Source organism: Balaenoptera musculus, chromosome 17, assembly GCF_009873245.2.
Source record: "Balaenoptera musculus isolate JJ_BM4_2016_0621 chromosome 17, mBalMus1.pri.v3, whole genome shotgun sequence".
NCBI lineage: Eukaryota > Metazoa > Chordata > Mammalia > Artiodactyla > Balaenopteridae > Balaenoptera > Balaenoptera musculus.
The window spans coordinates 12528062-12554693 of NC_045801.1; the positions used below are offsets into that span (position 1 = coordinate 12528062).

The window sequence follows — 26632 nt, forward strand, 5'->3', positions numbered from 1 at the left end:
AGAGGCATTCCTATTACCTCTGTCAGAGGCTGGCTTAGGAGGACATCTGGCCCCATCTGGCCAATGAGACATAAGGGGAAGTCAACTGGAGATTTCTGGGGAAATTTTCTTCCCTAAGAGAAGATAGAGAGTTGCAGTGAAAGACCCCCTTTTCCTGCCTGACATTCTTCCTGCTCAAAATGCTCTTATGAGATAAGGTGACGACTGCAGCAGAAAAGGGCGTCTCAGAGAAGCGCATCCCGTGTCCGGATGTGCCTGAGCCATCAAAGGCATCCTTCTGATACACCTGACAACACCAGGTGCTGGGAGGGACATGGGGAAACAGAAACCCCTGAGCACCACTGGTGGAAAGGCAAACAGGTACAGTCATTCTGGAAAACAATCTGGCAGTACTTGTGAAATGAAGTCTGAGTGGCACAATGACTCACCCATCCCAGCCCTGGATCTGTACCAGAGAAACTCTCCCACAGGCCACCCAGGGACAGATGTGAGGTGTTCATCACTGAACTTGGCTGGGCTTCCCTAACGTCTGTCAGCAGGGGACGAAGGAAATAAACAAGGCAGGACCTACAGCAAGGGGAGGGTAGACGCAGCCCCTCACATGAGCTAGGTGCACACAGACCAACAAGAGTGGATCTAAAAAAAGACAGTACTGAGTAAAAAGAAAAACAGAGGGAGATCTGTAACAGGATCCTGTTTGTCAAAATGAAAAACAGATACCTAATCAGAACAGAACAGTAGGTACCATCTGGGGCACGGAGCAAACGCACTGGAAGTAGTAGGAAGGAGTCTGACAGTTTCTTCCCAATGGAGAGCTGATCTCTCTCTGTAACTTCCCAAATCCCAGGAAGGATACAATGCTGTATGTGACTGTCACATCGCAGATTGTCACTGCTGTCCTTAAGGTGGCCCCCTCTTCTCCACCATGATCCCCCAGAAGTCTGGGCAAGATCTGGTGGCCCAGAAATACCATGTGTCCCTGAGCGCCATTTTCTTTCCAGTTTTGCCCCTAAATGCATCAGGTTCTAAAAAAACCCCTTCCCCGCACACCACCCCCTTCTCTCCTCCTGGAACATGTCTTTGAAATACATTCCCCAAATAGGGACACAAGGTCAAAGTGATGCTTTGATAACTCCTGGCAAATAGTTTTGCCCAAAGAACGATATATGCCACCACTAGCCATGGAGGCGCGTGCCAGGCTCCTTACCAATTCTTAGAGTAAATTCCAAATCCTATTATTCTAGCTCTTAGTGACTTGTGGGGAATGGTCGCCACAGTCACACTGTTCTGGTGAGCGTTACTTTTCCCCCCGACTTCCCTGATGCTCTGTTTTCCTCTTATGAGATCTGTCTGCACGCAGAGTGACCGTTCTCACACAGGCAGTTCTGAAGAGTGCAGGGGGATAATGGGAAAGTTGGGGTGGGAGGAGTAGCAGCCTAAGCCCACCTGGGAAAGAAGGAAAAACAGAGGAATAACAATGGAAACGTTTGCATGAAAAACTGCAGTTTGAAAGTCCTACAGCCACTGAGAAAGTAACTCTATAAAATGTCTGCACATACCTGAGGGATGGAAGGGAACATGCAGGAGTGAAAATCAGAGCTGGAATGTGGTGGATGACGGCTCTGGGGTTCCGGGCGTTCTTTAGAATTTTTCTTTAACTTCCCTGGTGGCTCCTGCTCGCCCCTGACTCCATCTCCCCAGCCCTCAGGCTTCTCTGCAGACCCGGGTGTTCACCGAGCACTCCTCTGCCCTCAGTCAGGCTAATTCCTACACCTCCCTCCCGGCTCAACTTCAACATCAGTATCCCTGGGAAGCATCCCCCTGCCTCCGAGAGCTGATTCGCTGCCTCCTCTCACCCTACCCAGACATCCTGTGCTTCTCTGGTCCCAGGGTCTGTAACAGCGATGGCTTGAGTGGGGTTGCTTCAACACTGACCTTTTGATTAGAAGCTTAGCATTCGGGCTTCCCTGGTGGTGCAGTGGTTGAGAATCTGCCTGCCAATGCAGGGGACACGGGTTCGAGCCCTGGTCTGGGAAGATCCCACATGCCGCGGAGCAACTGGGCCCGTGAGCCACAATTACTGAGCCTGCGCGTCTGGAGCCTGTGCTCCGCAACAAGAGAGCCGCGACAGTGAGAGGCCCGCGCACCGCGATGAAGAGTGGTCCCCGCTTGCCACAACTAGAGAAAGCCCTCGCACAGAAACGAAGACCCAACACAGCAATCAATCAATCAATCAATAAAATAAATAAATAAATAAGAACGTGAATTTCTTTAAAAAAAAAAAAAAAAAAAAAGAAGCTTAGCATTCCATTTCAGGGAGTGGACAGAAACACCTGGACGGTACCAGTCACGGCAGGACAGTCTGGCCTGGGAGAGGGGAGAGCCAGGGCGGACAATGAAGAGAGGGAGAGATCCTTAGCTGATCTCGCTCTGGTTTCTCCCCTTCTACTCCCTACCCCTGCCTGCACCACCGATCCAACCAATTCTTTAAAAACTTGTTTCTCAAGTGCCTGTTATCGCCAAGACACTGTGATGCGGAATTGCAACACCAAGGCCATTCTTTGAGTGTCAAACTTAGGTAGGGAGTCAAAGCTTTGACATGAGGAATGTCAGATAACTGTGGAGGAATGGAGTGAAAGATAACGAGACAAGACAGTGGAAGATGGATGGCGTGTGGGCACTGTATGGGATGGGGGCAGGAGGGCAGGTCCCTGCGGGCTGCAAAGGGAAGTCCTCTGAGAACCCAGATGTGAAGGATGGCCATAGGGTAGGCGAGTGGGTGAGGGGCGGCAGCACTTAGGAGGCGACGGGCTGGATGCGGGGAGGGGTATCGCATGCTAACGTCAGCTGAGGAGCCCCTGGAGTCTAGAACAGAAAGAAAACATCTGGGAGTCCTAGGAGGGTGTGGTAGGGCCAGAATTCTGAGGACCTTGAAAGCAAGGCAGAGGAATCAGTGCTGGGAAGGACAGAGTGGGGACTGCAGACAGTCCTGTGGCCGATGAGAGAAGTTTATGGGGAGACGGGTCTGGGGGCAGCCCTCAGGGCGGACTAGAGAGAGAACCCAGTTAGTAAACCCCTCTGAAGGCACAGCAGGGAGGGAGGCACAGGGTACCGGACCTTCACATCCCATCACGGCTGCCGTCACCCACCCATCAGAGCACACTTCCCCGTGACCCCAGGTAGGACCTCAGAATTTTTTGCCACTTGGGGATCCTGGCAGCTCCTACCAATCCACCCAGGGTGACAGGTCAAATCTCTTTGCCTCGCAGGTCCTATCAGTCAGGTGATGTTTCGGTGCACTAACTCACAGCCTCAAATTCCAGTGTCTTAAAACGGTGAGGGTTCATGGCTGGCTCATTCAGGCTCTATGCCCATCAGAGTCAGAGACGGATGTCAGTGCCAGCACCGCCCAGACCAGGCTGACAGGGCAGCCCTTACACTGCTGGGTGCCAGGGCCGGATGGGGGTGGGAGGGGAGTGAGAGAGAGAGAGAGAGAGGCACCTGGAAAGTCTCTCACTAGCGTTTCACGTGAAGGCCAGAAAAGGCAAGTCCGTCTGCCTGCTATTCGTTGGCCAGAGCTGGTCACAGCAGGGCAGGCAGTGGAATCCTAATCTCCAAAGGGCAGAGGGTCAGAAAAAAACGAATGGCCTGAGCAGGTCCCCTTTCAGAGAACGTGGAATTTACTGTCCATTCATTCAACCAGCAAGAATTTATTTTAACATGTTTAAAAACATTTATGAAGTGCCAAACACCCTCAACTACTGTCATTTCCGTGGGTCCTTTTAACAACCTCGCGAGGTAGAAATCCTTATTCTCAGTTTATAAGTGAGAGAGATGTGGGGCTCAAAGAGGTTGAGGTGCTCAGATGGTACGGCCTGGACCTGGCTCCACAGTCCAGGCTCTCCTCCCAACACCACAGTGATTCCGTACAGTTCCCAGGGGAAGAAGGGAGTGATTCCAGAAGCCTTAAGGCAGAGTGGGTAAGACAAGGGTTCTAGAGGCAAGTCATCTGGGGGTACATCCTGGCTCCACTCCTCCACTCCTTAGCCGTGAACAAGCTACTTATCGTCCCGCGACTCAGTTTCCTTTTCTGCAAACTGGCCCAATACTCATAGTACCCGCCATCACGGTGCTGGGACCACTAAGGGGGATATTGCGCGTGAAGCCCCTGAAGGCGTTTCTAGCACAGAATCAGTAGCCAACCAAGGCCAGTTATGATACTAACATGCCCACCTTACTACAAGGACATGGAACACAGCTCAGGGAGGACACAGGCTTTGGAACCCAGAGACCATCTACTTTCCAATATGTCACTTGGCCTCCGAGGTGAGGTGCACTGCTGACAGGGCCGCTGGTCTATGCCCAGGGGGGAGAGGCCATCCAGCACTGGAGTAAGTGCCACCCTGCCTCGGGGCGTGCCCTGCACCCTCCCTCCCCTCCTCATTAGCTTCTTTTATTTCCTTCCTAGTACTTGGAACTCTCTGAAAGTGTCTTCCTGTGTGTGTGGATCTGCCATCTTGCTAATTGCCTGTCTCTCCAACTAGGAGCTGAGCTCTGCATCTGCCTTGTTCAGAGTGCCGGGCACCTAGTAGGGCGCCCAGCAGGTATCTGTGGAATGAATGGATCAATGAATAAACGCAAGTTCCCTGAGGGCGGGGGCTATGTCGGCTTTACATCAGTGCCCCCAGTGCACACAATACCCAGCACGTAGTACCGCACAAGGAGCTACAGAGAGGTCTGCCGGCTGCTCTTCCTGCCTCAGCTTCAGGGAGTCATGCAGCCCTCTTTTCCCTGCTGGGGACTAAGCTGAAGACTGGCCTTGCCATGTGCCAAGTCTATTTATTGTTAGCAGTTTTGACCCCGAGACCCTCGTTCCCTTCCTTCCCTCCCCTCAGGGCTTGGGACTGGATAGCCAACGGGCCTGAGGACAAGACCAAATGGAAGAGAAGCCAGAATGAAAGAGAGATGAGGGAGAGACCGCTGGGGGGATATCACAAACCCGCGCACACGCGCATGAGTTGTGAATGCTGGCTCTAGTCTGGATGCTTCAAGGAACTTGCCGTGTGACCATGGGTGAGTCATTCTCCCTCCGGGCCTCAGCCTCCCTGGTGGTAAAACCTGACCATCGGAGAAGAACATTTTTCAGCGTGCTTCCAGACTGAAAATGCTAGGAACAAGAAATCACCTAGGGCTGTACTTCTGAGAGCAGGGACCATGGGATTGGAGTTTTTTCATGGCTTCTGTAGGCCTAGCATACAGCATATCAAATATATTAAACCTACCCAGATTCCACTAAAAAAAAAAAATTCCCCTGTAACTGCAAAAGTTGAGTAGAACTTGATAAGCTGCTATAAAGTTACATACAAACAGGTAACGCTGTTTCAGTTTTGCAGCTTCCTTTTTATATTTTGATACTAATAATTGTATCTGTTAGTTTTCTACCTTGTTTGTAGGAGCCTGAAATACTGACAGGTCCCAGGCACTCTGCTTTTAGTGCTTTCCTAGTCAAATGGACCTATCTGAGATGTACGGTGAAAATGCCTTTTTCCAGGCATCACCACTCCCCAACCCCCAACGCCCCCTGCCAAGACGCTGAATCAGAAAATCGGGTGGAGGAGCCTAGGAACCTGCACTTTAGCAAGATTCCCAGGTGATCATTTGCAAACGAAAGTTTGAAAACCACTGCCATAAAAAGAAGCTGAGAAAAGGACCTAGGGTAGGTAATTCTGGAGGACAAAGGAAGGTTGTGAAGGGGACCGAAGAAGGGGAGGCGAAACAGAGACGACAGTGCAGTGGCTCCTGTTTTGCATGCGTGCACATCGCTTCTGCCCACGTGCGCCCTGCGTGTTCCGCCAGTGTAAACACGCTTTGCAAACCCCTGACTCACCCTCTACGGAGCCCCTCCCCTAGTCCTGGAAAAACTGATACTCCCACTCAGGCGGCCTGGGTCTGCATCCGCTTTCGTGATTTGCGGGAAGAGAACGTTTCCAGCACGTTGACTACAAGGCTTGAAGACCGAAACCACCGCTACAAAGCACTGGTACTGCAGAAGGATATATAAATAGTGCTGTCACCCAGATGTTTGCTGCCATTGGTTCTACCTTTGGTTAGTGACAGACTCTGGCTCCAGCAGTCCTAACCCACTCATGGGGAGGGAGGTTTTGTTTAATGTCGAGCCACACGCACAAGTGCTACACAGGTGCTTGTGGGTGTGCGTGAACACACACACACACACACCAAACATTATTTGCAGGTGTCTTTTAAGTTTCTGCAATGATTAGAGATGTAGCCCAGTCAGCAGAAGTCATCTGGACTGTAATGCTGAATGCTAGTTTCCAAAGTATTGGGAAGATGCCAGGCTAAAAGGGGTTGGCAAAGGAGTGAACTGATACGAAGGACCAAGTACTGTGCTGGGGTTTTCCCAGCTACGTTTCATATCAATTGATCTGGGAGAGGATTATCAGTTCCATTCTTCTGATGAGGAAACCAAGACACAGAAAAGATCTGTGACTTGCCCACCATCCTGTAAGATTGAACTCTGACCTGGCTAACCCCAAAGTTCACGTTCAATGCGTTATGCAGTGCTGCCTTAAAATTCATAAGCCGCAAGCATGGCAGGGAGGGAAAAGGAGGGTCTGTTTTAGAGAGAGGGCAGGCAAAGGAAACTGATCTCTCCAATCAGTGAGAAAACCAAAATAATTCCTTAAAAATTTAATTCACAGGGCTTCCTTGGTGGCGCAGTGGTTGAGAATCTGCCTGCCAATGCAGGGGACACGGGTTCGAGCCCTGGTCTGGGAAGATCCCACATGCCGCGGAGCGACTAGGCCCGTGAGCCACAATTACTGAGCTTGCGCATCTGGAGCCTGTGCTCCGCAACAAAAGAGGCCGCGATAGTGAGAGGCCTGCGCACCGCGATGAAGAGTGGCCCCGCTTGCCACAACTAGAGAAAGCCCTCGCACAGAAACGAAGACCCAATACAGCTATAAATAAATAAATAAATAAATAAAAATTAAAAAAAAAAAATTTAATGCACAAACAATAAATGGTCATTGGGAAAAATAAATCACAGATAAGCAGTAAGAAAAAAAAACGCAAATAATCACATCCTCCCCAAAATAATGGTGGTGTTTATATTGTTTATATTAGTTTCTTCTTCCCACCAAATAACATATTTTTTCTAGCCTACAAATAAAATGATACAATTTTTGCAATTTTATCAACAATTTTATAATACTGATGTTTTTTTAAAACATGGGTAATTAGTGATGCCTATCCAATCCTAATCTTCTATGAATTTATGTCAATCCGTATTTCTTCCCAGATTCTAAGAGGGAGAGATAAAAACCTTTCACTTCTTTGTTGTTTGTTTCCTGTGGTCTGTTCATCAGCCACTAATGCATTTCAGAAGGATTAAAGAGTGTTCTGTCTAAGTCCTTTGTTCTGCTGGATGATGCAGCCTTAGAAAACGTACCAAAAAAAAAAAAAATCAGGTTGGTCTCTTCCTCCCCGTAGATGAAAATGGAGCATAGGTTTTTGCACCAACTGAGAAAATGATCCAAAAAAAAAAAAACAAGTGTCTTAATACCAAGGGGAAATGCAGCTATAGTATGCAGAAGGGTCTGAGTCAGGATCTCCCACTGCAGCCTTCCCCCAGTGCAGGGAACAGCCCTCCAAATGCACCCCAGGCCCCCCTTCCAGCCATCCCCAAGTTGGGAGAGTGAAAAACAACCTCCTTTTCTCCCCCCTTGATGTTAACGAGGCTCCCTACTGAGACGCAGTTAATCTCATCAATTAAGAGCCTTTTACAATTGGCCTTGCCTGCCAGGCACAGGCTCTCTGTCCAGGGGAAGGTGGGTAAGATAAGTCATGTCAGGACATAATTTATGTTTTTTTTTTTCTTTTCCCCCCCTCCACCTAGGTTTTTGTCATTTGTATGTTTTTTGTTTTTTTGTTTTTAATTTAGGCATAATGAACACTCAGTGAAATGTCCAGATCTTAAAGGAACAGTTTGATGAGTTCTGACAAATGCATATACCAAACACACTAAACCACCACACAGTAAAGATGCAAAACATTTCCCTCACCCAAAAAGCACCCTCTGCCCTCCTCCCAGAGGCAACCATTGGACTGATTTCTAGCAATGCTGATTAATTCTGTGTGCTCCAAAAATTCATATAAATGGAATCATGTTATGTTTAAAGATGAGCATGAATGATGAGCAAGAACAGGCAGGTCCTGGTGGAAACGAAAAACAGTTGTAGGCGCTTCGGAAAACAATCTGGCAGTTACTCAAAAGGTTACCCATACAGTTACCATATGACCCAGCAGTTCCCCTCCTAGGTATATACACTCAAGAAAGATGAAAACATACATCCACACAAAACCTTGTACCTTCAGAGCAGCATTATTCATAATAACCAAAAAATGGAAAAACCCAACGTCCATCAACTGACGAATGAACAAATAAAATGTGGCATATCCATACAATGGGACATTGTTTGGGCATAAAGAGGAATGAAGTACAGACACATGAGATAATGTGGATGAACCTTGAAAGTATCATGTCAAGTGAAAGAAGTCAGTCACAAAAGACCACACATTAAGCTATGCGCCATATCTCATTTCAACCTCACCATCTTTGTGCGAGGTGGGTCATGTGATAACTCAGCTGAGAAAGTGAAGATTTAGGTGAGCAAAGCAGCGGAGTCACAGTAAATCCAGGTCTTCCTGACTTAAGCCCTTGCTTCTGACCATCATAAAACACCGTGCTGGCCACCAGGACACAACAGGGAACCAGACCCACTCAGGCTCAGCTCCAAACACCACAAATCATGATTTCATTGACTTGAGACTTGTGTTCCAGAAACCAAGGGCTTGAAGGAGCAACAGCAGAGGCAGGTCACAGACCACGGGGAGGGAGGGCCTCTGAAGAAGGGGCACGTGGGCTGAGCCATGTGTCTGGCGCTTTGCCAGGTGCTGAGAGAAGAGGGTCCTGCTGTGGATGGCTCAGGACACGGTGGTCTCCCACATGGTGGTAGAAAGAGAAACTGTCCAAACTTCCTGAAGCGGAATGTGGCAAACTAAACAACCTGAAGAGCCCTTGTTTCAGCCATTCTATTTTAAGGGACTCTATCCTAATAAAATAGGAAAATATAGTTGTAAAGATTTAACAACGAGCATCATTTATAGTAGTGCAGAAGCTGAATTCATAAGCAAGCGTCTGTCCCAGATGCTTAAGAAACACTGGAGGGTCTCTGCCACTTATGGCTGAAACACAGTGAAGCTGGGTGTCCCAACACTCAAACGGTGATGAAGCAGAAGTGCATGTGTTGATGTGGGAAGATATTTATCATATATTTAGTAAAATAGCTATTTACAAACTAATGTGTATGTGTAGACAGCCACACTACTACAAGTATATATACATATGTGTGTGTGTATGTAGATACGTATGTGTGTATATATATATGTGTGTGTGTGTGTGTGTATATAGATATGTATGTGTGTATATATGTGTGTGTGTGTATAGATATGTATGTGTGTATATATATATGTTGTGTGTGTTCTTATGTATGTGTGTCTATATGTGTGTGTGTAGATATGTAGTGTGTCTATATGTGTGTGTTAGCTCTTCTGTTGTGTATATATATGTGTGTGTCTATCGCTCTGTCTGTGTGTCATATGTGTGTGTGTCTGTCTGTGTGTCTCTATGTGTGTGTGTGTCGATATGTCTGTGTGTCCTATATCTGTTGTGTGTGTGTGTCTCGCTCTGTCTGTGTGTCTCTCTGGTTGTGTCTAGCTCTGTCTGTGTGTCTCTCTCTGTGTGTGTGTGTCTCGCTCTGTCTGTGTGTCCCTCTCTCGTGTGTGTGTTCTCGCTCTGTCTGTGTGTCCCTCTCTCTGTGTGTGTGTGTCTGCGCTTGTCTGTGTGTCTCTCTCTCTGTGTGTGTGTCTACGCTCTGCCTGTTGTCTCTCTGTGTGTGTGTTCTCTAGCGCTGTCTGTGTGTCTCTCTGTGTTGTGTCTCGCTTGCTGTGTGTCTATCTCTGTGTGTGTGTCTCTCGCGCATGTGTGTATCTATATATGTGTGTGTGTGTATCGCTATGTAGTGTGTATCTATATATGTGTGTGGTGTATCGCTATGTGTGTATCTCTATCGTGTGGTGTGTGTCTATCGCTCTGTATGTGTGTCTCTATATGTGTGTGTGTATCAGCGCTCTGTAGGTTGTCTCTCTGTGTGTGTGCTCTCGCTCTGTCTGTGTGTCATTTGTGTGTCTCTCGCTCTGTCTGTGTTTCTCTGTGTGTGTGTGTCTCTATCTCTGTCTCTGTCTCTCTGTGTTGTGTCTCTCGCTCTGTATGTGTGTCTCTGTGTGTGTGTGTCTCTCGCTCTGTCTGTGTGTCTCTCTCTGTGTGTGTGTGTCTCGCTCTGTCTGTGTCTCTCTCTCTGTGTGTGTGTGTGTGTATAGGTATGTGTGTCTCTCTATGTGTGTGTGTGTGTGTCTATCTATATCTGCATATTCTTTAGTTCATTTAATTAGTCACCCTCTGAGTGATAACAAGTGTTTTTGCTTCTTCCTTTTGTTTGCCTGGGTTTGTGGATTTTTCTGGAGGAGATACCTTGTGCTTTGTAATAAGAAATGAAGGAAAACTGGTGCCCAGAGAAGAGTTCAATTCTCCCAGAGTGGTTTGATTGGTAAGAACCACTGTTCATTTAATTTATCCGATGCATCTTAGGAAGAGTCTGTCACAAGTCTGGGTTATGCACTGGAGGATGGAAGGAGGTGAAGCAGAGAGAGCTCCCGTTTCACGGGGAAGCTGGTCACATAAACACATCAGTGCAGTCGGTAGTCAGATGTTCTAGGATATTTGCAGAGGGGACCCCAGCTCATGAAGAAGGCAGTGATCTTCCCTTGAATTTGAATGCAGACTCGATTACACTTCACAAACTCACCCCTAACGATCTAGTAAACAGAAGGAGTCCCAGTAGCTGTGATGAGACTAGTGTTTGGACTTAAAGCTAGGCCGATGACTCCACCACATGAGCCTCTGTTTTCCTCATCTGTAAAGTGGGTGACCTCTCCAGGTAGCCACGAGGGTCAGCTGAGCGTTCCACAACAGTACAGCCCTGCACACACGATGGGGAGGATCTAACGCCAAGATCTGAACCCCTTTTTTACAAGAGTTGACAACCTGGAATTTAAATCATGATGAATGCCAAAGTGTGGGGAAGAAAACATGTTTACCACTGAAAGACTGAACAGAGCAAGGCAGTGAGCACCGTGATTCCAAGTCACCAGCCTCAGCCGGGCTCACGCCTAATGTGCCTTCCAACTCGGCCCACACTGGAGCAGCTCCTGACTTTTGGAATGTGTTTGGAATCCCAAGGACAGTCTGTACATTTTAAATTAGAAAAAAAAAAAATTCTCTGCAAGGTTTTGTTCACATATGCTGAAGGGAAGTATTTAGGACCTACGGCCTTGAAAATAAATCTTACATAACTCACCTCTGGTATAGTGAAATAAAAGGGTTTTCTAGTTAGGTGAACAGGGTTTGAATGCTGGCTCCGTGCCCTTTTGTAGATTATTTATTATCTCCTAGCTTCAGGATAATAATATCTTTCCTGCAGGGTAATAATCAGAGCAATGTATGTAGACAGCATAGATATTCAATAAATGGCAGTTGTCTTTTTCTTAGTGGGGAGACTCAGGGAACTAACAAAGCCATGGGGTAGCATCACCCAGAAGCCGTACCTTGGGGGAAATCAGCTCATTATGAAAGGGGAGGAGGCCCAGGGTGGTCTGGTTACCCAGAGCTAAGGCTGACCTCAGCTCAGCCTGGGAAAGGTGAGGCCAGGATAGCATGTCTTTCTCAGGGATGTGGGAAAGCTAAATTCGACTGCAAATCCAAATATGAGACCGGCCCTGTGCTCTGTGCCCCTCTGAGATCCTGGCGTGCGTGAGTAGAATGCACTAGGCTTTTCTGAGAGGGGAAGGGAACGCGTCTTCACCAGAGAGTGTAGATGGCACCATGAGAGGCGGCACCGGGCAGCTGGGAGTGCAGCGGGGAGCAGAGCAGCGAGGGGTGGGTTTCCATCAAAATCACCCCGGGGCAACTGGTTAAATATTCAGAGTCTGGGTCTACTTCTTGGTTTCAGGAGGCCTGGCTTGGGGCCTGTGAGTAATCTGCATTTTACCAGGCCCCATAAAAGCTTCTCACACTCCCCAAGGGCAGGCTTGGGAACCGCTCCCTGGGTAGAAAAGGACCAGGCGCTGGTCTCAGAAGGCCTCAGTTCAAGGCCCAGCTGGGCGCCAGCTCTCAGGTCCAGTTGTAAAATTTCTCTGGAAAATACTGGGACTGGGCCCAAGGCAAGGCTGGCTGGGACGTCTCTGCAGGCTGCAAACATATGTATAAACAGGGAAATATCAGTATGAACTATGCACTAAATTATATATATTATGTGTGTGTGCATATATATATATATAAAACCATATATTCACATATACATACACACATATGCTTTCATGTATACATATGCATGTATAATGCACAAAACCACATGTGCATATATACATATACATGTCTACATAAAGCCACGAATGTGTATATATACACACATTTTCATATATATATACATGTATACATACAGACACGCTTATGTATACATACATATCCCTATGTGTGCGCTCATATTCACATATATATACATGTGCAAGTGTATATGTACACGTGTATATATACATGCAGGTAAAGGCACACACACATGTATTTCAACTAATTCTCGTATATCTCTACTGTAGTACTAATAGCCCATTTTCCTGATGAAGAATCTGAGGCATGGATAGAATATGAAACTTGCCTAAGGTCACACGGCCAGTTAGTGGTAGAGGCTGGATTTGAAACAAGGTAGACTGGCTCCAGAGTTCCTGTGCACCCTCACTAGATTAGAACAGATAACCCAAGAGGTTAAACAGAGGAGACACCGAGAGTCATAAACTGAAATGTACAACTTGCACCCTGGGGTAGGCCATGTCCAGCGATATCTGCCCAGAATTCCTCCCATTTCTGTCCATTGAGAGTTGGAGTCAATTTCTCCTGCCTGTGTACACACACACACACACACACACACACACACACACCCCATAGCCTAGCCAGTTGACACATAAAAGTAACGCTCACACTGCATTTTCCCCACTCTGATTCAGTTAGCCCTGCAAACCTGAACCCAACATTCCCAGCCCACGGTCACGATTTACCTTACCGTCACGAATCACACAATTAGCAAAACAAATGACACTTGCAGTTAGAGCCTGTCAAATTAACCGTGGGGTGCCTGAAGCATGTGGCAAGAAGCTACCAGCCCCGCCAAAGCCACGTGGCGAATAAGCCTAGAGTAAAAGGTCAACAGGCGTGGTTGAAATGGACCATCTCTGCTTCGGTCAACAGGTGACAGTAACAAAGATGGCAGCATGGAATGTCTACTTAAAAGGAGGGAGGGGGACTTCCCTGGTGGTGCAGTGGTTAAGAATCCACCTGCCAATGCAGGGGACACGGGTTCGACCCCTGGTCTGGGGAGATCTCACATGCGGCGGAGCAACTAACCCCGTGCGCCACAACTGCTGAGCCTGCTAGCCAAAACTACTGACCCCGCATGCCACAAATACTGAAGCCCGCGCACCTAGAGCCCATGCTCCGCAACAAGAGAAGCCACTGCAATGAGAAACCCACGCGCTGCAACCAAGAGTAGCCCCCGTTCACCATAACTAGAGAAAGCCCGTGCGCAGCAACAAAGACCCAACGCAGCCAAAAATAAATAAATAAAATAAATAAATTTATTAAATAAATAAATTAATTAAATAACATAAAAGGAGGGAGGAAACCATGGTGAGTTCCAGGACCTGGCTTTACCCCCAGCTGGGTGTGTGATGTTAGACCATACTTCACCTCTCTGGCCTCATTTCCCCAGGTAAGCTTGGTGATGTCCAAAGAACTATCAAGTTCTTTTCATGATACTCCTTAGTTTCATCTTTAGCTCTGGTCATTGCCATAGCATTTACTTTTGACGGGGTGGAAAGAAATCCAGCAAACTCTACTTTGCCACTGTAAGGAAACCAGGGGACAGAGGGTGTCACTGACCTCATGGTAACACAGTAAGTCACTGATAGAACCTTCAAAACCCAGGAACCCCAAACCCAGGCTCTTCTCCTCCTATGGTTAATACCACTCTGCTCCTACACTGGATTCTAAGTTACCTATGTAGGAATTCACACCCTCCCACACCTCTGGACATGTCCTGCAGCCACCCAGCAGTTCCTCAATTAACGCAGGCTGGTGAGACATTACCACTGTCACTGGATTTTGTTTCCTTGCCCCCACCAAAGCCAGCTGCTTCCTTCAAATTGGTATCAATTGTGCCAGGAAGTTTCTTTTTCCCTGCAATCTGTTGTATGCAGGAAGATCAGAGGGATCCGTCAAATGAAGGACGGAACCAGATGGGCACATGGAGATACTGGCTGGCCGCTCTGGACTGACTCACCCCAGCCCTGTTGGTCGTTTGGCCAGTCCCCTGTGCTAGGGGCTCTACTGACTGATAGTGAGGACAAAAGGGGAGTCGTTACGATATTTAATCAGAAAGCACCATCATCACCCTAAAGAACCTCTGGTCTGCTCCAAAGCCAGCTAGGAAACTGACCTCACCCCCTTCCTACAAGCCCACTGCCTCCAGTCTATCCAAGACCAAGGGATGCAATATGTCTCCTGGGGGCAACATGTCCAGGAAAACAAAGCTTTTCTGAGGATCTGTGTGGACATCAGATGGGACTACCTCTCACTCATCTCACAGATGTCAAAGCTAAGGCTGATCATAATACTAACATGTATGTATACAAGTATACAGTGCGTACAAGGCCCTGTTCTAAGTGCCTGACGTGCTGTGGTAGGCAGAATCGTGGTCCCCCGAGGATGCCCGTGCCTGAATCCCTGAAATCTGTGGCTACATTAGGTTACATGGCAAAGGGGAATTCAGGATGCAGATGGAAATAAATGGCTCATGTGTTCACCTTAATATAGTGAGATTATCCTGGATTGTTTCCGTGCGTCCAATATAATCAGCAGTGTCCTTAAAAATGGAAGAGGGAGGCAGAAGAGAAAGCTGTGACTAAGGAAGAAAGGCATGAAAAGAGGTCATGTGGCTGGCCTTGAAGATGGGGGAAGGGGCCATAAGCCTAGGGACGCAGGCGGCATTTAGAAGCTGGAAAAGGCAAGGAAACAGACTCTCTCCTGGAGGCTCCAGAAAGAACCAGCCCTGTGTTCCTTGATTTTAGCCCAGTGAGACCCACCTTGGATTCTAACCTATGGAACTGTAAGATAATAAATTTGTGTTGTTTTAAGCCACTGAATTTGTGGTCATTTGTTACAGCAGCAATAAGAAACTAATACGTGAACCAACTCACTTTATTAATTATAAATTTTATAATAATTTCATGAGGTGTTACATTAGTCACTATGGCTACAAGAATGCTGCATTAACAGAATACCGCAAACTCAGCAGCATACAACAATAAGCATTTATTTCTCACTCACGTGTCTGTTAGTCAGCTAGCAGTTAGATGATACAGGGAAGGTCTGTCTGAGCTTGGCTCCGTGCTAGGTGTGAATTCTGAATCTGCTCCAAGTCTCTCATCTTCTGTGGGTTGGATGCTACCACAGGCATGTTGTCATGATGAAAGGCACACAGGAGAGCAAGCCCAACTGCATCCACACGTTTCCATCCTCCACTCCGGTGATATTGCTAACATCCCATGAACCACAGCAAGTCACATGGCCAAGACCAAAGTCACAAGATGAAGAAGTGCATTCACCCACCTTGAGGCCATGGCAAAGGTATACATGTGTTAATTTAATTATGGAGGAGTGAAGAACTGGGACCAATAGTTCAGTCTACCAATGACAAACACTACTGTCAGCAACCCATTCTACAGGTGAGGAAACCAAGGCACCAGGTCATTAAGAAACTCATCCATGATCGCATTGCTAGTAAATGATGGAGTCAGGATCAGAACCCATTCTGCCTTCAGAATATTGGTAGAGGGCTTACACTTACTAATTGCTGGAGCAAGGTCCCTATGACTCTAAATGCCACTGTCTCTGGGTCAGGAGGGGGCATCATCCAGGGGCTGCAGAGATCCCCAGAAGTGAGAGAAAGACACTGGGAGAGGGAGGTTCCCAGTAAAAATGCAGCTCTTTGCCATAGTGTCCAGAGACTCAGGATGCTCTTGGGGGCCCTTCCATCTCCTGGCATGGGCAGGGGTCACCAAACTCCTCCCCCTTGGCCCTGTAACTGGGTGTCAGTGAAAACTCCAACTTAAGTAATGATACACTAAGGGCAGAAGAGAGGGGAGGGGATGCCTGAAGTCCAACCCCCTCCACGTCCTGCAGCACCTGAGCCTCAGCCCTTCTCCTTGTCACCCCAGCCAAGATCTCCCCACTTCTAGCTGAAAGGGGGTGGCACATACTCTAACCAAAACCAAGAAGCCCTCTAAGAGAGCAAGGCAGGTAACACTTTTAGAGCACACACTATACGCTCTCAGATTTTCCTTTCCTAGCACGCAGGTGACTGGCAGTCCTCCCAGTCTGAGCTCAGAACAGCAAGGCTCAGTGAATGAAGTTAAGGGATTTGCAGACAGTCACCCAGTTATTGAATGGGGAAGCCCACACTGCAACCCAGGTCCCCTTCTCTTTACCATGCTGCCAGCCCTGAACCCAGTGCAGAAACTTCAAGGAGAACCTCCCTGAGAGATGGGACAGTGGCCCTTTGATTCGTGCACTGCCCATTCACTGAGCACCCCTGGGGAAGGCCCTGGCAGAGGGGTCCGGAGCTACTGCACTTTGAGTCCTGGTTTTACCATCTACTAGATGGGAGAGCTGGGACACATTACTTAACCTTTCTGTGCTTCCGTTTCCTCACCTGTAAAATGAAGGCAGTAACAGTATCTCGGGGGTCCCTAACCCCCGGGGCGGTGGACCGGTACTGTTAGGAACCGGGCCACATAGCAGGAGGTGAGCGGCGGGCAAGCGAGCAAAGCTTCATCTGCCACTCTCCATCGCTCCCCATCGCTCCCCATCGCTCGCATTACCGCCTGAACCATCCCCCACCCACACACCCCAGTCTGTGCAAAAATTGTCTTCCACGAAACCGGTCCCTGGTGCCAAAAAGGTTGGGGACTGCTGCAGTATCTAACACCTCAGGAGGGGCTTCTGAGGATTATAGGGTTTGATAAAAATGAAGCACTTACAACAGTGCCTGGCATATGGCTGGTGTGATAAAAGCACTCGCTTTTATTGTCATAACTGCGGTAGACAAAACTGACTTCATCCTCGCCTTTACAGGATTCCAGCCTAGTGGAGGAAAACAGATGTGAAACAAACACAAATAAACATGTCATTATAGATCACGCTATGACGGAAAAGTGGAGTGAATGGGAGAAAACAACAACAGGACAGCTTAAGGGTCAGAAAGCACTCACCACACAAAGACGGAGGGAATGAGCATTCCAGGCAGAGGAATGACACGCGCAAAGGCCCTGGGGCGGCAGGAAACAGGGTAGTTTTGTACCACTCAGCAGAGGTCAGTGAGGCTGGAGAACACTGAGTAAGAAGGAGAGCAGCTGGGCCAACTCATACAGGAGCCCCATAGGGATTTTGGTCTTTAGGAGCAGAAATGGGAAGGCTTACGTATGTTATGGGTCAGACACAAGTGGATTCCCACTTCAGAAGGTCATGCTGGCTGCTGAGTGGAGAAGGGATTGCCGAGGGGTGAGATTGGATCCAGGGAGTCAAATCTGGAAGCTGTTGCTGTGATCTAGGCAGGGTGACTTGGATAAGAGTGTTGGTGGTGGAGGGAAGAAAAAAGCTCAGCTGAAGCCCCAGGTGCCTGAGGCTCATGAGGAGAGAGTCCATAAGCTGGCCAGGATGGTCAGCTGGCTGGCTCTCACCCACTGTCCTGGCCACGGACAAGCTGCCCTGCGTGCTCAAGGCACCATCCTGCTTAGCCAGCTTGGAATGTTCTAGAACATCTCTCTCAGTGGACTTTACTTCTCAAGGCTTTATGAAGGTCCATGCTGAGAGGTGCTGGTGACCTCGGAGCTGACCCCCACACCCTTGGCAGGAAGGGAAGCCATAGTGGGGATAGTGGGAGACGTCTGAAAATTAGATGTACAACCCGACAAGGCCAAGAGTGGTATCTTGAAGGGGGACCTCATCCTCTTTGACCCATCTCAAGGGAGGCATCCTCTCCTTGGGCACAGAACTTCTCCCATACCCCCCGTCCCCATCCAACACCAGGCTCTGAGCTACCTTCAGGGAGGGGCCCATGTCTTTCCAGATCTGCGGTCCAGGCCTGGGCAACCATCCTGCTGGAAGATGGGCTCTGTGAGGGCAGCTGCCATCTTACACCTCCTTGTAACCCCAGTGCCTGATATATCACGTGCACTCAATCGAATTACGTTCAACGAGAGAACAGATGACTCTCTTCCATTCCCTTGGAGTCAACTTCTCAGTCACTAAATCAATGGTTCCTGTGGCCAAGCCAAAACCATAACCACTAGTCAATAGTTAATGCCCTAAAGGAATCCACATCATGCTAGGAAGTCAGCATGGGCAGAAAGAGAAGAGGTCCATTCCTGCTGTCCAGACACGAGGAAGTCAGAAACCTTTCAACAGAGGAAGATGACTTCAGGGTAGAAGAACCTAAAGATGGAAGGGAACTTGAGCTCAGGTAGGATCTGGATACAGAGGGATAGCCCATTAGAGAGAGGGGAGCCTCCACTCACTGAATACCTGCCATGAGCCAAACCCCAGCAGGAGCCCTTAGACAAGTTCTTCCCACAAGAGCCCTGGCACACGAGCTAGCAGCCCACGTCACGGCTGAGGACGCTGAGGCTCAGGGTGGTGAAGCGACTTGCTCACGGTCACAGAGCCAGCCGCCGGTAGAGCTGCGGCTGAACACAGCCCTGTCGGTGGCCAGAGCCCGTGGACCCCTCAGGCATCCAAAGAGGAAGAAACGTCGAGAACAAAACATAAAAGTCAAAGAGAGACAGTGGCAGGTTCAAAAGACAAGGAGGCGACCTGCTTACCAGGACCAGTGTCCCACCCAAAGGTGACCAGGATAAAATCACAGGGCGGGGTGATGGTGAGGTGGACCTTAAACGCCACGCGAAGAGGTTAGACTATTTTCGAGTGGAGAGGGACACGGTCAGAGCTGTGCTTGCAGAATTTGGACTTGGCCACGGGGAGGAGGAGAGGTGAGGGACAGGAAAACTCGGCATGCCCGACACGAGGCCCGGCACGGGAGAGGCAGGGGAAGAGAGGGAGGAAGACAGGAAGTGGGACCAGCCGGAAGGAAGCAGGAGCAGGGCCGCCGGCTGGAAGGGGTCCGGGGAGAGGGAGAAACCACTTCTCCTCTCCTTTCTGATGAGAGCAAGATTATTACTTGAGAGCAGGGCAGGACTTCCCAAAACACAGGTCGAGAAGAGCCCTGAGCACGTATCCCCCACAGAGGTCGCGGTACCCAAATCATGTGGTCACTCTGACCACCTCCGTCTACACTGGAGCTTCGTCCACACTGAGCTCTGGCCTCAGGCCCTGGGGGACCCAGCAGTGCCCCTTCCTCTGGCATCTCAGGGCCAAAGACAGGCACAGAGATCAATGGAACCCAAAGGCAAATGGTGAGAGATGGAAAGAAAACTGGATGAAGAAACCAAGGTGCAGAGAGGTAAACAACTTGCCTGATATACAGCGAGTGCATCCCAGAATCAGGATTCTAACGCACGCTCCTCTGTGTAGACCTTGCCTGTACCACTCAGGGACCCAGCAGGGAGGAAGCAGAGGAGTAAACGCCCTGACCTCACTCCCTTCCTGCCTTCCCACTTGCCAGTGCCTCCCAAACGGAAGCCCGAGGGCACCAGAGCCCCGTGTGGTACCCATCCTGTTGCATCCACACAGGTTGGCCTCCTGACGGGGACACGGAGGTTACGCAGCACCTTGTCACCCCCACAGCCAAGACTCTGGTAGGTACCTGGCCTCAGCTGCCTCCACGCTGCAATCCACGGGGCCGGCGAACGGCCTGGACCCTGCAGCAGGAGGCCGCCTGCCTCTCTGTACAAGGGCAAGACGCCTCACATGCCTCCACCCCAAGCTGGTCCAGCAGCATCAGGCTCTCTCCTTCCTTCCTCATTCACACTCCCGGGCCCTGCCCTGTTTCTATCGTATGCAAAAATCTCAAAATAGCCTACATCCGTCAAGGCAGGCCATCGGGAGTGGCTGTCTTGAGAGAAGAGGGCCAGCTGATGCCACTGCAGCCCAAGCCGCCCACTCTGGGCCCCGGCCTGCCCCTCTTACCCTCCCTGCCAGCCCTGAACATGAAGGCCTGGCTGCCGGTAAAAAGAAAGGGCTCCTATCTCTGATTCCACAGCGCCTCTGATAAGAAATGTCATCCCTTGCTGTGTAATATTACCTGGCCGGATAAGAATCTCTATCATGCTCAAACATATGGCTGGCTACAGAACACAGAGCCCGGCGGTGCAGGATAATTTATTTGCTTAAGCTGAAAGCCCTGGGAGGCTGAGAGAAGTGCACTGAATAAAAGAGTAAGAGCCAAATTATAACCTCTCTGACTTGGAGTTAGGATTGTTTCCCAGGGAAGGATGCAGCACCTGAGGACAATAGCGGGCCTGCCTCACTTTTCTCCTCACCCAATAAGCATTTTCGCCTTCCTCTTTCCTCAAAGGGCACTTTCACTTATGTGATCGCATTTAATCCTCACGACAACCTCAAGAGAAGCACTTTTAGCCTCCTTTTACAGATCAGGAAATTGAGATTCAGCAAGGTTAAGTACCATGGCCAAGGTCACATGGGCAGCCACGCCAGCGCGTGGAATCAAACCCATCGGGTCTGACTCACCAGCCTGCTGTCAGATCAGGAGTCCGATCCCAGCTGCTGGGTCGCTTGGCTCATACAACGAAATTAATCAATTAAGTCAGATCGGCCTGACTGACAGCGTCAGCTACATGTTGTCATCTCGAAGGTCCGTTTCAAGCCTCTCCCCCATCCTCTTGAGTCTTGTAATCGGGGAATGATGAAGCCTGGCAGAGCATAGAAACCCAAGGGGCGGGGGTGGGTAGGCCAGGGACGGTACCCAGGAGAGGAGAAGGGACATCCGGGGCTTCCACTCCAGCCCATGTGTTTGAGGAGCAGGAGGCAGAAGGACACTGTGGAAAGAAAACTCCCCCCTCCGTTCATCATTCATGCGTTCACAGATACTAATGGAAAGGCTGTGGTGTGCCTGGATCTGGGCTTGGCCCAGGCGATAATATCCTTGCAAATGGACAGATCCCGCCCTCCTGGAGGGGTCTGCCTTCTGGGACTTACAGATCAACAGAGGCAAGAACCACAGACTGTGTTAAGTGTGGATGTAGGAGGTACAGGCAGCTGATTTGGGAGTGGTGGACATGCATGAGTGGAGCCATTAGGTTACACACTCTACACGCTGTGATATGCCCTCCTTTTTTTCATTTTTTAAAATCAACATTGTTAAGGACGACAGTGGTTAATAGAACTTCAAGAGTGTTCCGTATCACTTCATAAAGCCACCCACTCTTTTTAACAGCTGTAGAGTACTCCATTATATGGAGGTATTGTGATTTAATCAACCGATCCCCAACTGAGGAGCATGTAAATTGTGTCTCATTGGGGAGATGAACAGAGGAAGCAGAGAGGGGCTATTAGGGCAGTGAAACTGTGCTGTATGATACTACCATGGTGGATGCATGTCATTATACAGTTGTCATAGAATGTTCAACACCAAGAGTGGAATCCTAATATAAACTATGGGCTTGGGTGATAACAATGTGTTGGAGAATGTAGATTGTCAGTTGTAACAAATATACCATTCTGGCGCAGGAGGGAGAATATACCATTCTTGCTAGTGAGGGAGGCTGCATGTGGGACAGAAGATATATGGGAACTCTCTATACTTTCCACACAATTTTTTCTGTGAACCTAATAATAAGAATAATAATAATAATAATAATAAAATCAATTGATCAGGCAAGTGTGAGTTAGCTCAAAAATCTCAATTCCATTCTGTTTTCTTTTTTTTAAATTTTTTTTCCTATTTCTTTCTTTATTTTCTTTCTTTCTTTATTTTTGGCTGTGGGTCTTTTTGGGTCTTCATTGTTGTGTGCGGGCTTTCTCTAGTTGTGGTGAGCGGGGGCTACTCTTCGTTGCAGTGCATGGGCTTCTCATTGTGGTGGCTTCTCTTGTTGCAGAGCACGGGCTCTAGGCGTGTGGGCTTCAGTAGTTTCAGCACGCAGGCTCAGTAGTTGTGGCGCACGGGCTTAGTTGCTCCGCGGCATGTGGGATCTTCCTGGAGCAGGGCACAAACCCATGTCCCCTGCATTGGCAGGCAGATTCTTAACCACTGCGCCACCAGGGAAGCCCTCTGTTTTCTATTGACTATTGTTCTCCCTAAGTTTGGGTCAAATTCTTCTGTTACTTCACATATCCAGTAATCTGATTAAAAACTAGGCACTGAAGATAGGGGTAGGGGATTAAGAGGTACAAACTACTACATATAAAATAAATAATCTACAAGCCTATATTGTACCGCACAGGGAATATAGCCAATATTTTATAACAACTATGAATGGAGTCTAATCTGTAAAAATTTTGAATTGCTATGTTGTCGTCCCAAAACTAATACAATACTGTAAATCAGGGGTCCCCAACCCCCGGGCCACGGACAACTACCGGTCCATGGCCTGTTAGGAACTGGGCCACACAGCAGGAGGTGAGCGGCGGGAGAGCGAGCAAAGCTTCATCTGTATTTACAGCCGCTCCCCATCGCTCACATTACTGCCTGAGCTCTGCTTCCTGTCAGATCAGCGGTGGCATTAGATTCTACTGTGTACTGCGCATGTGAGGGATCTAGGTTGCATGCTCCTTGTGAGAATCTAATGCCTGATGATCTGAGGTGGAGCTGAGGCGGTGACGCTAGCGCTGGGGAGCGGCTGCAAATACAGATTATCATTAGCAGAGAGGTGTGACTGCACAGAGACCATAATAAATCAATTGCTTGCAGACTCCTATCAAAACCCTATCAGTGAGTGGCAAGTGACAATTAAGCTGTATCTTACAGAGTAGACTGGACATAAGCAACACACATCAGTTATCACCGTCTCTCATTACCCCCAGATGGGACCATCTAGCTGCAGGGAAACAAGCTCAGGGCTCCCACTGATTCTGCATTATGGTGAGCTGTATAATTATTTCATTATATGTTACAATGTAATAATAATAGAAATAAAGCGCACAATAAATGTAATGTGCTTGAATCATCCTGAAACCGTCCCCCACCCCGTTCCGTGGAAAAATTGTCTTCCACGAAACCAGTCCCTGGTGCCAAAAAGGCTGAGGACTGCTACTGTAAATCAAATATACCTCAATTTAAATAAAAAAATAAAATAAAAACTAGGCATTGTAGGTCCATAAGTAAATAGAGAAATAAGTAAATAAAAACGGTCTCACTGTTTGCTATTTCAAACAATGTTGAGATGAAGATCTTATTCACATCATCTGCAACTATGCATGTATTTCTGCAGAATAAATTCTAAGAGTTCACCCAGCAACTTTAAGCTCGACTTTTCCTGCCCCCTTCACTGTAGCTGTGGCCAAGTCTCACACTGGGTCTTGACAGCTAGTGGCTCCCCGTGTGCCGCCCTCTTTAGAGCCTGGGAGGGCTGTCCTAAAAGCACCTTCCTCCTCCTTGCTGAGCATCTGCTGCCATTCCCACAACAGCACGTGAGCAAACAAACAAATGTCACTCGGGTCACTGAGACACCATTCCTCTTGCTTCTGCCTTGTCTGGCGCGTGGTGGTTGAGTTCAGGAATCAAGCTGGACATTAAACAAGACACCTACCTCTCTTCACCCAGGCTGCTCCCAGAACTGGTTGGCTTTCTTCTTTTTCTTCTGGGCCCTGAGATGTCCAAGAGTGCAGAGAGCCCAAGGCTGGAGAGAAGCAAGTCTCCACAGGAGCTCGGAACGCCTCTGAAACCTCAGCCCGGCCTAGGAAAACACAGTAAATAATGTCAATTATGCAATGTGGAGACCGAGGCACCCTGAAGAAAAGAATTCATTACCAAAAGAAAAATCCTCTGATATTCAGAAGATGAAAAGAATATGTCTTCGTGGCTGAAATAAAGTGGAACTAAGGTAAAGGACGTCATCCTACACGTGGGAGGCTGGCCATCCACTGGTAGATGCCGAGTGAGGAGAACAACCATGAGTAAGACAGAGCCCCACTCTTCCAGGAACTCATGATCCACTGGAGGGTACTGAGAAAAAGGCTGTGAGCCATGTGGTCCTGGATGGAGGGACCAAGAGCTTTGGGAACAGAGGAAGGCATCACTGACTCTTCCTTCGTAGATGAGAGAAGAGGATATTTGAGCTAGGTATTGAAGAGCAGAAGTTCACCAGGCAGAGAAAGGTGGGGAACTTTTCAAACAGTATTAACAGCATGTGTGACGTGGAGTGTGAAAGAACGGTCTGCCAGCGGTCAGACTGTAAGGGGAATCCCTCACAGGCTGTGCGAAGAGTTTGCCCTTCCCCCACAGATGCGATGGGGACTCATAGAGGCTCTTGAGCAGCAGGGTGACAGATCAGATCGAGGCCTCAGCATCACCGTGAAGGAGCAGCTGGTGAGAGCAAATTCTCAGCCGAGTGCGAACCAGTTCATCACAGAGCAGAGCAACAGACATAGTGATTAAAACAGTGGCCTCTGGAGCCAGCTCTCTGTCTTCAAATCCCAGCTCTGCCCCTACCAGCTTGAGAAAGTCTTCTCATCTGTGAAATGGGGATAACATCAGCAGAGGTCTCTTTGTGCTAGTACATGGATTGTGAAATAGGTGAGTTAATATACGTAAGGTGCTTAGCACAGGGTCCAGTACACAACAGGGGCACAAGACATGACATCTTTGGGACTGCTCCATCTCCCTATTCTCGTAGCGTTCAGCACTGCCAGTTCTTTTGAAACGCGAGCGGTCATCAATCCGAGCAAAGGCGAGCAAGGTTTGATTTAGGAGGGCTGGAACTCGGTCTGAAATAGAGTTTGGGAACTGCTAGAATTGTCAGCTTTCCCAACAGCCCTGTAACAGGGATGATCTGAGATCGTGGTTCTTGATGCTGCTTCACCAGAGAATCACGGGGGGAGATGTTATAACCCCAATGCCTGGGCTCCACTCCTGGCTAATTAAGTCAGAATCTTTGGGGGTTGGGTCCTGGCAGCAAGATATTTAAATTCCTCAGATGATTCCAGTGTGAAACCCCGTTTGAGAACAACTGATCTATGAGTCAAATTCAGCAGCAAAGGGAACGCTGGCAGAAGGAAAAGTGCCGCCACCCCAAGCTGTGTCACCTCCAGAAGCTACTCGGCCCTCCAGGCTTCTGTTTCCTCCCCGGCTGGGTGGGTGTGACGACGCCTGGACCCTGAACACCTCACAGGGCAGGGGGAGGCCACCCTGAGCTAACAGACTGAGAGCGCCCGCGTCACTAACGTTGTGACACACCCCTCAAAGCTCTTCTGGAAACCGAGAAGGGCACCGCACACCAACAATGCAACCAGGAAGGGAACTAGTGGCAAAAGCACTGGTTAGGTGTGGAGAGCTGGTAGCGGCCCTAGGCCCTCTCACTAACCAGCTGTGTTACTAGCAGTCCCACCTTTCTGAGCCTCAGTTTCTTCGGCGGTTTTGACTAGGGATGAGTCTGACTTACCAATCAGACAAAGGGAGAGTGGGGTGCAAGGCAGGAAGACGTAGGTTGAGTTCTGAAGGGTCAGGCTCATGCAAAGCATTTTGATTTAGCATTTTCTAGGTCTTCACTGGAATGTGAAAAGTTCTGGAGAGAGGAAATGCCCCCTTCGACAACTGTTGTGACTGAAGGGAGTGGGGGAGACGAGGGGCCGTGGAAGCTTTCTTCGGGGCAGGCTAGGGGGGGAGCCCACCAGCGTCCAAGTAGGGGTGGGTGATAGGACAGCAGGGCAGGGTGTGGCCGAGGGCTGCCCTGGCCGAGACATTAAGATAGGAAGTGCTATCTGGGAACAATGGAACTACTGAACCGTTGTCCCAGCCTGGATCTGACAAGAGGGGATAAGACTCCAGGAAACACGTCCCCCAACAGCTGGCCAGAGTGGTCCCGACAAACCATGGGCCCCTTTATTTGTTCATTCATTCACTCATTCATGTGCCCCGCACTAGTGCACATAAACCACGTACCAAGAATTGTGTTAGAAGGCGGGGATGCCGAGATGAGTAAGGCTCGGTCTGCACCCTTAAGAGGGACAAAGATAAATAGGGCAAAGAAAGAAGTAACATTTAAGTATAACACCATGTGCTAAAACACAACAACAACAACAATAATAATAATAGCCACAACTTACTGATGGCCAACCAAGCACCAGGATGCCAAGCGTCCTGGCATTTTATATTTAGTATCTCAAATCCTCAGTGTCCTCTCCAAGCGAGAGTTCTTGTTCCATTTTACAAATATGGAAACTGAGGCTCAGAGAGGCTGATTACTTGACTCAGAT

At 48.7% G+C, this 26632-nt stretch overlaps 1 long non-coding RNA gene across 12 annotated transcripts in view; it reads right to left on the reverse strand.

Annotated features, from left to right (window-relative positions):
- The window catches only part of LOC118883392, a 378475-nt gene that overhangs the window by 148885 nt on the left and 202958 nt on the right, over positions 1-26632 (reverse strand). For all 12 annotated transcript variants that reach the window (XR_005017002.1, XR_005017010.1, XR_005017009.1 and 9 more), the window contains one exon: positions 23968-24114. This is a non-coding gene — a long non-coding RNA (uncharacterized LOC118883392). The remainder of the gene's footprint in view (positions 1-23967; positions 24115-26632) is intronic.